Source organism: Dama dama, chromosome X, assembly GCF_033118175.1.
Source record: "Dama dama isolate Ldn47 chromosome X, ASM3311817v1, whole genome shotgun sequence".
In the NCBI taxonomy this organism is placed as follows: Eukaryota; Metazoa; Chordata; class Mammalia; order Artiodactyla; family Cervidae; genus Dama; species Dama dama.
The window spans coordinates 68,942,464-68,957,297 of record NC_083714.1 but is presented as its reverse complement, the minus strand read 5'-3'; the positions used below and the strand labels follow the sequence as shown (position 1 = coordinate 68,957,297).

General features: G+C 39.6%; 1 non-coding gene and 1 pseudogene across 1 annotated transcript; both read left to right on the top strand.

Annotated features, from left to right (window-relative positions):
- Positions 1 to 476: 476 nt before the first annotated feature.
- LOC133052702 (solute carrier family 25 member 3-like) lies at positions 477 to 2,686 on the top strand (annotated as a pseudogene).
- A 1,886-nt stretch (positions 2,687 to 4,572) lies between these two features.
- On the top strand, positions 4,573 to 4,679 carry LOC133053216 (U6 spliceosomal RNA). The gene has a single exon (XR_009692150.1). It is a non-coding gene; the product is annotated as a U6 spliceosomal RNA (small nuclear RNA).
- The last annotated feature ends 10,155 nt before the right edge of the window (positions 4,680 to 14,834 follow it).

Here is a 14,834-nt window from a genome sequence, read left to right as displayed (position 1 = left end):
AGAAAGGGAAGAACGAATTCGACAGGAGGAAAGGGAATTAGCTGAGAAGATCAGGAAGGATAGAACGAGGGAAAACCGGAAGAACCAGAGGGAGCTCGCCCAGATTCTTTTTGTGGGGATAAAAGCCGGAACAGAATTGAGGGAACCTCGAGACCCCTGGATGAGAGAAAAACAGAAACCAAAAAGGCAGGCCCTAAAGAAAGATCAGTGCGCCTACTGCAGAGAACAGGGGCACTGGAAAAATGAGTGCCCTAAGAGAGACCTGAGGAGAGGCACGACCCAGAGAGAGAGAATCTCCCCTGGAACTCGAGTTCTATATGCGGAGGAAGACAGTGACTAGGGGAGTCAAGACTTGGCACCCCTCCCCAAGTCCTGGGTAATGAAAAGTAGATCTGGGGACCCACCAGGTGTCCCATTCATTTTTGGTGATACCAGAATGCCCAGCCCCTCTACTTGGAAAAGACTTGTTGTGGCCGATGGCATTCCCTGTGGATATGTTGGATAATTGCAGTCATGAGGAACTGGAAAACTCTGCTGAAGATTACATGTTAGATCTGAGGTGTTGGGACCCTGAAAATCTGGATCCTATTAGCCTGTCAAATGTAGGCTTTGTACCTCTCTATGGTGGAGATCAGAAGTTCTTGCTCTTTTTGCACCTGAGGACTCACTCACAGTTGTGGCACTTTACCTTGCTGATCAATGGTGGGCCATTGATGATATTGTGAAAACATCTGTCCCTTCTAGAGAGAGGCTTAAGCAAGTGAGAACTCTTGAGGAGAGAGTGGTTAAAGCAGGAAATGGAGAAAAATGAGATCCCATTCCTGTGTCATAGCAGTACTGATTATGCTAAGATTCTGTGGAAGAAAGGAGAGGCCATTGGGTTTTCCTACAGAGCTGGGAGAATGATTCCTAGCCTTAAGGGATGAATAAATACCCATTGGCCTGGGCTGAGACGGCAGGGATGGGACTGGCCAAACAGAGACATCCGGTCGTCATCTAGCTAAAGGCCGGGGCAACTCCTGTGAGGGTGAGACAGTACCCCATCAGCCAGGAAGCTCGGCAGGGGATCACTCCCCACATTCGATGTCTCATGGATGCCGGAACTCTCAAGCGGTGTCAATCCCCTTGGAACACCCCTTTACTGCCAGTAAAGAAGCCAGGGGGGACAGATTACCTGTGAGAAGTTAACAAACGGGTGAGTGACATACACCCCACTGTCTCTAACCCGTATACCCTCCTGAGCAGTTTGCTGCCTGAGTACACTTGGTACACTGTGTTGGACTTGAAAGATGCCTTTTTCAGCCTACCCCTGGTGGCCCAGAGCCGGGAGATATTTGCCTTTGAGTGGACCGAGGGGGAAGGCCAACTGGTAATCCCACAGAGGTTCAAGAGGCTCTGAGTGAGGACCTGCCACCCAGAGGCCCTTCTGCTACACAATTAATAGCCCGGCAAGAGGTCACCTGTTTGGGGTATAAGATCAGGCAGGGGCAAAGGTGGCTAACCCAGGCCATGAAGGCCCAAGACCCCCGCCAGGTGAGAGAGTTTCTGGGGACTGTTGGATATTGCAGACTGTGGATCATGGGGTTTGCTGAGAAGGCCCAGCCCTTGTATGAGGGAAGTAAAGAGACCCCAAACTGGACTTGGACTGAGCCAATGAAACAGGCTTTCCAGACACTCAGACGGACCCTACTAGAAGCCCCAGCCCTTGCCCTGCCTAACCCAAATAAGACATTCCAGCTGTTTGTAGCTCCATGATTGCAGCGAGATACTGGCTGAGGCCCTGGCGGCACGAAAAGACTTAACTGATGTACCCCTAGACAACAGTGAGCTAGTATGGTTCACCGATGGGAGCAGCTATGTAAAAGATGGGCAAAGGAAAGCAGGAGCTGCCATGGTAGAAGAATAGAGTTGTGAATATGGCTCCGCGAAGTTTTATGCACTGTGTGGCTTTGGTGGGGTCTTCAGTTGTGGTCTGACACACACTGCTGTTGTTCCTCTGGATTTGGTGAAATGCTGTATGCAGGTGGACCCACAGAAGTACAAGGGCATTCTTAATGGATTTTCAGTTACACTCAAAGAGAATGGTTTCTGTGGTTTGGCCAAAGGATGGACCCCGACCCTCACTGGCTACTCCCTGCAGGGGCTCTGCAAGTTTGGCTTTTATGAAGTACATGCTTGGAGAGGAGAATGCCTATCTGTGGCGCACATCACTGTATTTGGCTGCCTCTGCCAGTGCTGAATTCTTTGCTGACAATTAACTTGGACCCGCCTCCCACAGGGGTTCAAGAACTCCCCTAATGAGGCTTTGAGTGAGGCTATGGAAGCTGCTAAGGTTCGAGTTCAAACCCAACCAGGTTATGGTAACACTCTGAGGGATGCAGCTCCCAAAATGTACAAAGGGGTTGCTCCTCTTTGGATGAGACAGATACCATGAAGTTTGCCTGCTTTGAACGTACTGTTGCTGATTCTGTGGTGTCTGTGTTGAATAAGGAGAAGGGTAGCAGTGCCTCTCAGATCCTCAAGAGACTTGGATTTAGAGGTATATGGAAGGGTGTCACCATAATCGGCACTCTGACTGCACTACAGTGGTATATCTATGATTCTGTGAAGGTCTACTTCAGGCTCCCTCACCCTCCTCCCCCTGAGGTGCCAGAGTCTGAAGAAGAAGCTTGGGTACACTCAGTAGATAAATGAAAGCAAATATGGACTGAATCTGCGTGTTGATCAGTGCTTGAGGAAAATACGACTGGACGAGAGATAATCCAGGCTTGCGAAGTGTGAACGAGGTACCGAGGGGAAGAGCCAGGGCAACACTGGGAGATAGATTTCACTGAGGTAAGGCCAGGCAAGTACAGGTATCGCTATATGTTGGTTCTGGTAGATACCTTCTCGGGGTGAGTGGAAGGGAGAGCTTAAAGGAGATAGTGCCTAGGTACGGGCTGCTGGTGACTATGGGCTCTGATAACGGACCTGCCTTTGTGAGCCAGATTGTACAAGGGCTGGTCCAAGCTCTGGGGATGAAATGGAAGTTATATTGTGAATATAATCCCCAGAGCTCAGGACAGGTTGAGAGAATAAATCAGAACGAAGTTGGCAATAGAGACTGGCGGGGATTGGGTGACCCTCCTTCCCTTCGCACTCTTTCAGGCACGTAACACCACTTATAAGCTGCCCTTTTGAGATTCTGTATGGAAGACCCCTCCTGTGTGTATTAGAACCTAGATGGAAAGGCCCTTGTTTTCCTTACCACTCCTACTGCTGTAAAGGTCGACGGGATTGGACCCTGGGTTCAATGCAATCACGTGCGGCAAGCCACACCGGAAGAACAGGAGCAGAATGGAAGGCAAGACCTCACCCGTCAAATCCTTTGACTAGTCTGCTGGGAGGTCTCCTAATTCTCCTGCTGATTATTGCAGGAGCTGAAGCTGTGTAACCTCTTGTGATGGGCCCCAGGCATGGGACGTAGGAAACAGAGATTTGGTAGACCCGAGTGTTTGCAGGGCCAAGTACCTCAGATATGGGTGAACCAAGCTTTACTATCTCTGCAAGGCCAAGGGCTTTCCTCCCTACGAGCTGCTGTAGATGACTAGATTTTTCTCCAACAGGGTAGGGTCTGTGAGGTTTCTATGCAGACCATACAAGAGTGGTAGGAGAATCAATCAGTCATTTAGAGAAGTCTTTGACTTCCTTGTCTGAGGTGGTCTTGATTAGAAAGAGAGAACGGGAAGCCCAGCAGAGATGGTTTGAGTCTTGTTTTCAACTACCTTAATTTCCACCCTCCTGGGTCCACTTATAGTGTCAGTGGCCCAAGATGGAAAAGAGGAAGATTCCTCTACTTGAACAACAGACAAGGGGGAATGTGAGGCGAGCAGAAGTAATGCAACTTAGATTAGGAGTAGGCCTTCCTACTATCTGGTAGCTTTCGCTTAACAATGACCACTGTTTGCCAGTTAGGACCAATTAACTTTCACCAATGTTTGCCAATTAGGAAATTAGGAACGGGGCAGAAACCCCCAGGAAAGTCCCGTGTGCGCGAAAGTATTGACCAATGAAATTGCTTTGCAAACGTGTAACCAATCTGCTTCTCACCCTATAAATTTGTGTAACAGCTTGGGCTCGGGGCTCTCTGACCTGCACCACTAGGTTGGTTGCGGGCGGAGAGTCCTGGCTCGAGTCAGTAATAAACTTCCCTTCCTGCGAGTTGCATTGTCTTAGAGGCCTTCTCTCTTCCCGCTCGGGGATTCGGACATCGGGCATAAAGTTATGAACCTCCAAGAAAAGGGTTTAATAAGCACCATTTCCCATTTAACAAAATTGCTCTTTGCTCTTGTATCTCTTTGCCCTGCATAATAATATAACATTATGTCAGTTACAATTAAAAACTAAATATCATACATGTATTTCTAATCCAAAATTGGCAAAACTGTGACAAAACCTAATTTCAAGAGTCAATGAAAATATATGACCAAGTAATTACAAACTACATTACATTATTGGGATGTACTTGTCAAATTTACTGCCTATAGCTAATGCTTTATCTGGCTCAATCTCACTTTTTAAAACTTCCTATTCGTGCTCCTTTCAGCAGCACATATACTAAAATTGGAACGATACAAAGAAGATTAGCATGGCCCCTGTGCAAGGATGACATGCAAATTTGTGAAGCGTTCCATACTTTTACCATACACAAAAATAAACTCAAAATGGATTAAAGATCTAAATGTAAGACCAGAAAATATAAAACTCCTAGAGGAGAACATAGGCAAAACACTCTCCGACATAAATCACAGCAGGATCCTCTATGACCCACCTCCCAGAATATTGGAAATAAAAGCAAAAATAAACAAATGGGACCTAATGAAACTTAAAAGCTTTTGCACAATGAAGGAAACTATAAGCAAGGTGAAAAGACAGCCCTCAGACTGGGAGAAAATAATAGCAAACGAAGCAACAGTCAAAGAATTAATCTTAAAAATATACAAGCAGCTCCTGCAGCTCAATTCCAGAAAAATAAATGACCCAATCAAAAAATGGGCCAAAGAACTAAACAGACATTTCTCCAAAGAAGAAATACAGATGGCTAACAAACATAAAAGATGCTCAACATCACTCATTATCAGAGAAATGCAAATCAAAACCACACTGAGGTACCATTACACACCAGTCAGGATGGCTGCTATCCAAAAGTCTACAAGCAATAAATGCTGGAGAGGGTGTGGAGAAAAGGGAACCCTCTTACACTGTTGGTGGGAATGCAAACTAGTACAGCCACTATGGAGAACAGTGTAGAGATTTCTTAAAAAACTAGAAATAGAACTGCCATATGACCCAGCAATCCCACTTCTGGGCATACACACCGAGGAAACCAGATCTGAAAGAGACACGTGCACCCCAATGTTCATCGCAGCACTCTTTATAATAGCCAGAACATGGAAGCAACCTAGATGCCCATCAGCAGACGAATGGATAAGGAAGCTGTGGTACATATACACAATGGAATATTACTCAGCCATTAAAAAGAATTCATTTGAATCAGTTCTAATGAGATGGATTAAACTGGAGCCCATTATACAGAGTGAAGTAAGCCAGAAAGATAAAGAACATTACAGCATACTAACACATATATATGGAATTTAGAAAGATGGTAATGATAACCCTATATGCAAAACAGAAAAAGAGACACAGATGTACAGAACAGACTTTTGAACTCTGTGGGAGAAGGCGAGAGTGGGATGTTTCAAGAGAACAGCATCAAAACATGTATATTATCTGTGGTGAAACAGATCACCAGCCCAGGTTGGATGCATGAGACAAGTGCTCCGGCCTGGTGCACTGGGAAGACCCAGAGGGATTGTGTGGAGAGGGAGGTGGGAGGGGGGATCGGGATGGGGAATACATGTAAATCCATGGCTGATTCATGTCAATGTATGGCAAAAACCACTACAATATTGTAAAGTAATTAGCCTCCAACTAACAAAAATAAATGAAAAAAAAAAAATCTTCCTACTCAGCCAGTCACTACAATAATGTTTTAAGCATCTGGATTTTTATAAGATGCATAAAATGTGTGCATATCTCATCTTGCCTTAGAACGAGCTGTTAAGGCTTTATGTTGGGGACCATTTTTCCTACTTTAGCCACTCACTAGTACAGTGCAAGTGGGTACTTGGTTTCCTGACATGGGCAAAACATAGTGATAAGGAATTTAGGAGAGCAGACTATGATTAGAAATCTAGTCAGGTTAGCAGTTGAATTCAGAAAAGATTGTCAATCTTTCAGACTAAATTTGTTTAAAATCATTACCCTGGATGATCATGACCGCCCTATGTGCTAAATATTGAATTTCTTCAGCAGAGCTGCTAGTTAGTGTGGCCTAATTTGCCACAGAAAGGACTTGCTTCTCTAAACTTTTTAGCATTTCTTTTGTCTTTCTTCTTTTCAGCCATCCTACTTCATCCTAACTTTGAATAGCAGCCTGAAGATCATTCACTCTCTTAGAATGTACCTGTGGGAAAGGGTATTGACTCAGTGTTTGTAGGTTGTCCTAGGCTGGATTTTTTTTAACCTTTGTTGTTTTTAAGCCTCAGGCTTTACACCTCCTCCCTGATGATCAAGTCTTATTTGTTAAGATTAAGGAGGGCTCACATGTAATATGGATTGGATTGCTCTTGAGCTTTAGTGGGACATATTTGTAAATATAGTCAAATAAGAAAGAAGTCAGAAAACAGGACTCTATACTTGTTTGTTCTGGATGATAATGCAAAATTGCATTATGCACCAAACCACTCTCTCCATATATATATATATGGAGAGAGAGAGAGAGAGAGAGAGAGAGAGAGGTCGAATTCCTGTAACTAAATGTTTTAATTACTATTGTAAATTTCCCTAAAAGGCCAATCTGCATGAATTTATTCTCCATTTCTCCTTGGAAATACAATAAAATCATTATTCTTTCCCTTGCATTTATTTATGTGCATTTTTACTGTACTTATGTGTATTTATCTACTCTGCCCTTCATTCTAAGTTAAGCTATTAAAATTTGACTTCATAAAAATGTCTATTCAATCCTACCATAGAAATTTAAATGGGGAAAGAAAAAAAAAAACATAAACTGTGATTTCTCATTGACTGGCATGTCATTGCAAAAGTGCATGTTTAGAATATGCTGTGTTTTGAATTGGAGAAAGAAATGGCAATCCACTCCGGTATTCTTGCCTGGAAAATCCCATGGACAGAGGAGCCTGGAGGGCTACAGTCCATGGGAAATTCATTGATAGATCTCTAACAGTTTTATTGTGATATGAACTTCACTTTCATCTCTAACATATTGAATTTTTTCAAATTGTAACAGACAAATGAATTTCAAATACCTCTCAACTTAAGAGACATATTTTGAAGTTGTTCTTTCATTCTGTACAGTCATTTAGTTTTCTTTGTAAGTTATTTGAATACAAGTTATAGGCTGCTGCTGCTAAGTCGCTTCAGTCATGTCAGACTCTGTGCAACCCCATAGACGGCAGTCCACCAGGCTCCTCTGTCCCTGGGATTCTCCAGGCAAGAGTACTGGAGTGGGTTGCTATTTCCTTCTCCAACAAGTTATATGACTAAAGCATTAATTTATTTGGTGTAACAGTGATATCAATTCTTAGTAGATGTATTAATTTGATTTACAAAAAGTTGCTAATGTGTTCAAATCAATTAAGCATCCAACTATAAAAACCGGTTGTTAGGTTAAATGACTTTTTTAGGGAGCACCTTTCAACAGTTCCATGACATTTGACAGAAGGATGCACAAATTGTTGGTTAAAAGTCATGAAGCTGCAGTCACCTGAAATGAAACTAATGATAAGATATACTACTTTTAAAAGTACTATTTTGTCAAATTATACTTAAGAACACTTTTAGAAATGACTACTCAAGTCTTAAAATGTGAGCAAATTTCTAGCTAATATGGTAAAACATGCCCTTATGAAATATTACAATGAAAGTACAAAAAGTTTCAATTCACAAGGACAAATAAAATAGAAAAGGAGGAAATAGGCAACAGCATTTTACATGTGTTAACAGAGATTTGGTGGATGGAATGTTAACTGACTCTGTTGAGGTGGAAAACTGAGACCTAAGGACTACAGGAGAGAAAGTGACCAAAAACACACATACCTGTGCCTTATTGACCAATAATGCTGCTCTCTCACAGAAGCTTTTTCTATATATTGCCTCTTTCTTTAGTGTATTTAGCCAAAAATCCATGTCTACAAAATCATGAATATTATTATTTCAGCATTAAAGTATTTTTATTATTCACTCACTGAGAAGAGACCTTGCCTATTAAAAACAATCTTTTTCGATTCTGTATTTCCTCAAACTACCACCCTCTTTTCATCTATTAACAGCTAGTCTCCTCTATTCCTCAATTGAATATAATTTGATTTTTGTCTTTATCATTCAATTTAAACTTCTGTTCCTGTGGTCACTAGTGACTTTGTGCCTCTAATAAACATTTCTCAGTCTTCATCTTTCTTGACTTCTTAGCAGAATTTGATTCTTCTGACTACACTTTACATTATGAAATATTCTTGTCCCTTGTCTTCCTAACAAAAACCAAGCAGAGCAACCCCTCTTTTCTAACTTTAGGGAGTTGTCATTTCCCTAACAGTTCACCCCTTTTCTATCTTCATTGCAGGCTCGTTTTCTCTATCCATTAAGTCAATATTGCAATTCATCCACTTTGAATGGCCGGCCCTCTTATTCTCTCATTTTATAGTCTCTCAGGCAAACACTTTAGGTCTGCAACTGTCCTAACCATTTATGTGGTGTCCATTCTCAAATCTTTATCTTCATCATAGGACTTTCTTCTGTAATCCATATTTAAGAATGCATTTATCTAACTAGCATGTGCTCTAGGTTGTTTCCAAGGAAATTCAAAACACCACAGGACCAAGATGAAACTGGGTGATCCTCCATGCCTGAACGTGATCTTCTTTCATCATTCTCTATTTGATTTAATGGATACCACCATAAACCTAGAGATACAGGAGTTATCCCTGACAACTCATTTTCTATGACTGCTCTTTCTTCCACAATATCATCAAATCCTGTCTACCTCCAACTATCTCTCAGACCCATCCATGTCTCTCATTCTCTATTTCCATTCCTCTTCCTGATTCTAAACTACTAAAAAATTTCTCTTGAGTTAGTACTGTGATCTTCTAATTCCTGGCTTCTCTTCAAGACCTCTCTACATTTTTCATAACACTGAAGCCAAAATGATATTAACAAAATGCAAATCTCCTTAGGTAACTCACTACTGAAAATCCTTAAATGGTTTTAAACTGCTATTTTAATACAGACAAAACCTAACATTGTTTATATGCCCTTGTATGGTCTGGATTCTACCTTTTCTTCCAGTCTTAGCTCAAGCCACAGTCTCCCTTGCTCTCCTCATCCCACATTTAAGTTATTTAAATGTGCTTTTACTGTGTCTCAAAATAAGGCATTTGTGTATACTACTAGCTTGTTTCACAGTTTTTCACACATCCATCTGCTCCCAATCATCATTTATAAACATATTTTCATTCTTCAGAGCTCATCTCAAATACAACTTTGTCAAAAGTATTTCCCTAGTTGACCTTACTTGTACCCTCAAATCTACACTCCTCAAGTCTAGGTCAGCTTACTTCACTGTAGATTCTCATGGTGCCATATTTATTCAGATTTTTTTTTCTCTGTTGTTAGGCATCCATTAGTATGATTATTTGATTTTCAGTTTATGTCACTAGATTTTAAGCTCATTAGGGCAGCAACTATGCCTCATTAGTTCACTGATGTCTAACACCTTGCACCCTGAGAGACACCTTGCCTGATAAGACAGTAGGAGCTTAATAAATATTTGTTAAAAAATCTATTAAGTAGTGAATTGATGTGTTTGGAGAAAGAGATTTGTGTCTCATACATAGGGATCCTGAGATCAATGAAAAATCATTCTATGGCAAGCCCCTATGGATAGCATCAGTGAACTTGAAAATGGGTTAATATAAATTACCCAATAAAACATAGAAAACAGATTGAAAAAGAGAGAGAATAGAGTGTCCAAGAGCTATGAGACAATAATTATCTGAGACATAATTATGAGACAAATTATCTGACATAGAGATAATTAGAACACAAGAGGAGAATTAACTGTAAATGGGCTGGAAAGAAATACTTGGAGACATATTGGCCACAAGTTTTCTGAAATTAATGAAAATATTCAAACCACAGTTCCAAAAATCTCAGAGATCCCTTCTTCAGGAAGGTAATTGACTGTTGTTGTTGTTGAGTTGCTAAGCCATATCTGACTCTTTGCCATCCGATGGACTGCAGCATGCCAGGCTTCTCTGTCCTCTACTATCCCTAGGAGTTTGCTTTAATTCATGTCCATTGAGTCAGTGATGATATCTAGCCATCTCATCCTCTGTCACCCCCTTCTCCTTCTTCCCTTAATCTTTCCCAGCAATGGGTTTTTTCCAATGAGTGGGCTCTTCACATCAGGTGGCCAAAGTATTAGATCATCAGTCCTTCAGCATCAGTCCTTTCCGTGAATATTCAGGGTTGATCTCCTTGCAGTCCAAGGGATTGTCAAGAGTTTTCTCCAGCACAACGGTTCAAAAGCATCAATTCTTTGGCACTCAGCCTATGGTCCAACTCTCACATCCATACATGACTACTGGAAAAACTGTAGTAGCAATCTGTTGTAGGTTCATGTCTCACATAAGGATAAAATGTGCAACAGTAAAAGAGCAAAATATGGGGGGGGGGAGCTTTTAGAAGCATATTGTCAAAGGATCCATACAGTACATGTAAAACAGTATAATATTTTTGAAAGTATATGTGAATAAAGATATAGATTGCAAGCATCAGAAAAATTCTTCAAAATGTTAAAAAACATTACAAATAATGAGTACTGGAGATGAGATGCAATAATAAAAACACTCAATCCAAAAGCAGGCAGAAAAAGAGGGGAAAAAAAGAAATACAAAACAGATACAATGAAGATAAAACATATAGGATCCTGTTGCTTTAATGTCAGCCATACTGATAAAAGAAAATAATGACATTAGGTGTAAATGTTCTAAATCAGGAATTGGTAAGCTACAGCCCATAGGATAAACCTGTTTGTTATCTATTTTGGTAAACAAAGTTTTATTGGAACACATCTATGATCACACCTTTACCTACTTTTATGATTGCTTCCATGGAATAGCAATAGAATTAAGTACTTTGGAACGAGGTATAAGAACTGCAAACTTTAAATATTTATTTAATATTTATTTAAATAAATATTTAAATATTTATTAAAATTTATTTATTATTTATTTATTATTTATTATTAAATAATAAAATTTATTTAATATTTATTTAAATAAATATTTAAATATTTATTAAAAACAATGCTTGTCAAACTATGGTTTAAACAAATGAATTAATGACATTGGCAAAGAGAATATTGTAAAGAAAAGATACAACTATATTCTGTCTATAAGGAAACTATTTTAAATATGAGAAGATTTAGAAAAATAAATGTCATGCATGCATTAATCAAAGAAAACTAACATGGCTATCTTAGACAAGTAAACTTCCAAATGATAAAAATATCAGGGATGAAGAGAGACATTACCTCATGATAAATAGATTGATTTACCAAAATGACATAGCAATCCTAAACAGTCTGATTCACCAAGGTGACATAGCAATCCTAAATGTATATGCATCTAACAGAGTTTAAAAATAGATGAAGCAAAATTTGATCAAACTAAAAGAGAGAAATAAGATAGTTCACAATTATGTTGGAAACAAATCCTTTTCTTTCAGTAATCAATGGAACAAGACAAAAGAATCCCCCAAAACATAATCTACCAATTTGACATTTACAAATACTGCATCTTAGAATATAGAGATTATTTTAAAGTGCATATAGAAGATTCACCAAGATAGAGCAAAATATGTTCTATAGTAAAAAACTCAACAAATTTAGAGAATTGAAATCATATGAAATGTGTTCCATAACCACAGAGGAATTAAACTAGAAATTGCTTACAATCATTCTGTACCCATACAACCATTTTGTTTTTCACTTTCAGTACAACATTCAGTAGATTACAAGAGCTATTTAACGATTTATTGTAAAATAGTCTTTGTGCTAAATGATTTTACCCAACTGTAGGTCAATTTAAGTGTTTTGAGTATGTTTAAGGAAGGCTAGCATGAACTAATGTTTGGTAGCTTAGGCACATTAAACCTATTTTGCACTTTCTACTTACAACATTTCTAATTTACTATGAGTTTATTGGGATTTAATCCCATCATAAGTCAAGGAAGATCTGTAGTAGAAAATAAGGAAGGTCTAAAATCAATGATCTAAAGTTCCAACATAAGAAACCAAAAGAAAAAGAGCACTTTGAACTCTAAGAAAACAGAGCAAGAGAAGTAATAATGATGAGGAGAAATTTATGAAATTGAAAAATTGAAAACAAGAATGAATGGACAAAATAATGAAAACAAAAGTGGATTATTTCACCATATTAATAAAACTGAGAATCCTCTAACCAAACTGATCCACAAAAGAGACAAATAACATTAACCCGTAAATTTGACAAAATGATAGGAAATGTACAAATTGGTGAAAGATGACATGTCTTTCAAGAAGAGATAAATAAATTGATTAATTAAATTCATAGTTAAAAAGACTTCTGCATTAAAAAAAAAAAACAAAACTTCACTTCTCCTGTGTGTTTATCATTTATTCTCACACTACTATCAAATAATGCTTCTGACATCTGGTGTTTGGGTTTCATTCCCACACAGAGCAATTCTCTGTGACATCAGTTGAATGTTCTGTGATTTAACTACATTCTGACACTATCTACCTGAAGACAGTGTCAGATACCATAGGTTGAGAGTTCAGTCCTGTGAGACTGCACACCACTCCAGGTGCCAATGGCAAGTAGTACGTCTCCATGTTATCTACAACTTCTGTCTAATTTGGTTACAAGTCAGAGGTTCCCATGACTTCCTTTTCTTCAGATTTGATTATTAGCTAGAAGAGCTCACAGAACTCAGGGAAGCATTCACTTACATCTAACAGTTTATTATATAACAAAGGATAAAAGCTATCACCCAGGGAACTCCAAGGGATTTAGGAACTCTGTGTCAAGAGTGAGAGTCAAAGACCAAAGTACTAGAAAAAAACGATGTTCCTAGAGCTTTTATAACTTAGGATACTACAAGGGTTTTGGCAGTTCTATGTCAGGTACCAGAGGTCTAGACCAATGCATGTATTTACTATTATCTCACATTTTACAATAAAGAAAACTTTAGACAGAGGGGGCCTCACTGATTAAGCATATTCATCCTTGAAGAGATAGTAGTATCTCTTCTACAAAAATTCTGCACCACACAAGAGAGCAAATTAAAGCTGCGTTCATGAAGACAACGGTTAACTTCAGTCCCTCAGTCATGTCCAACACTTTGTGACCCCGTGGACTACAGCACACAAGACTTCCCTGTCCATCACCAAATCCCAGAGCTTGCTCAAACTCATGTCCATAGGCTTTGTGAAGCCATCAACCATATCATCCTCTGTTGTCCCCTTCTCCTCCTGCCTTCAATCTTTCCCAGCATCAGGGTTTTTGCAAGGAGTCAGTTTTCCACATCAGGAGGCCGAAGTATTGGAGTTTCACCTTCAGCATCAGTCTTTCCAATGAATATTCAGGACTGATTTCCTTTAGGATGGACTAGTTTGATTTCCTTGCAGTCCAAGGGACTCTCAAGAGTCTTCTCCAACACCACAGTTCAAAAGCATCAATTCTTCGGCACTTAGCTTTCTTTATGGTCCAACGCTCACATCCATACATGACTACTGGAAAAACCATAGCTTTGACTTTGTTGGCAAAGTAATGTCTCTGCTTTTTAATATGTTCATCATAGCTTTTCTTCCAAGGAGCAAGTGTCTTTTAGTTTCATGGTTTCAGTCACCATCTACAGTGATTTTGGAGCCCAAGAAAATAAATCTGTCACTCTTTCCATTGTTTCCCCATCTATTTGCAAGGAAGTGATGGGACCGGGTGTCATGATCTTAGTTAAATAAGCAGGGTGGCAATACACAGCCTTGACGTACTCCTTTCCCAATTTGTAACCAATCGGTTGTTCCATGTTCAGTTCTAACTGTTGTTTCTTGAACTGCATACGATTTCTCAGGAGGAAGATAAGGTGGTCTGGAATTCCCATCTCTTTAAGAATTTTCCATAGTTTGTAGGGTTCCACACAGTCAAAGGCTTTGACTTATTCAATACAGGAGAAGTTTTTCTGGAATTCTCTTGCTTTATCTATGGTCAAATGTATGTTGGCAATTTGATCTCTGGTTCCTCTGTCTTTCTAAAATTCAGGTTGAACATCTGAAAGTTCTGTTTAGGTACTGTTGAATTCTCACTTGGAGAGTTTTGAGCATTACTTTGCTAGAATGTGAGATGAGTGCAATTGTGCAGTAGTCTGGACATTCTTTGGCATTGCCTTTCTTTGGGATTGAAATGAAAACTGACCATTTCCAGTCCTGTTGACACTGCTAAGTTTTCCAAATTTTCTGGCATATTGAGTGCAGGACTTTCATAGCATCATCTTTTAGGACTCAAAATAGCTCAACTGGAATTCTGTCACCTCCACTAGCTTTGTTTGTAGTGATGCTTCATAAGGCCCACTTACACTCAAGGATGTCTGGCTCTAGGTGAGTGATCACACAACCGTCATTATCTGGGTCATTAAATTCTTTATTGTATAGATCTTCTGGGTATTCTTGCCAC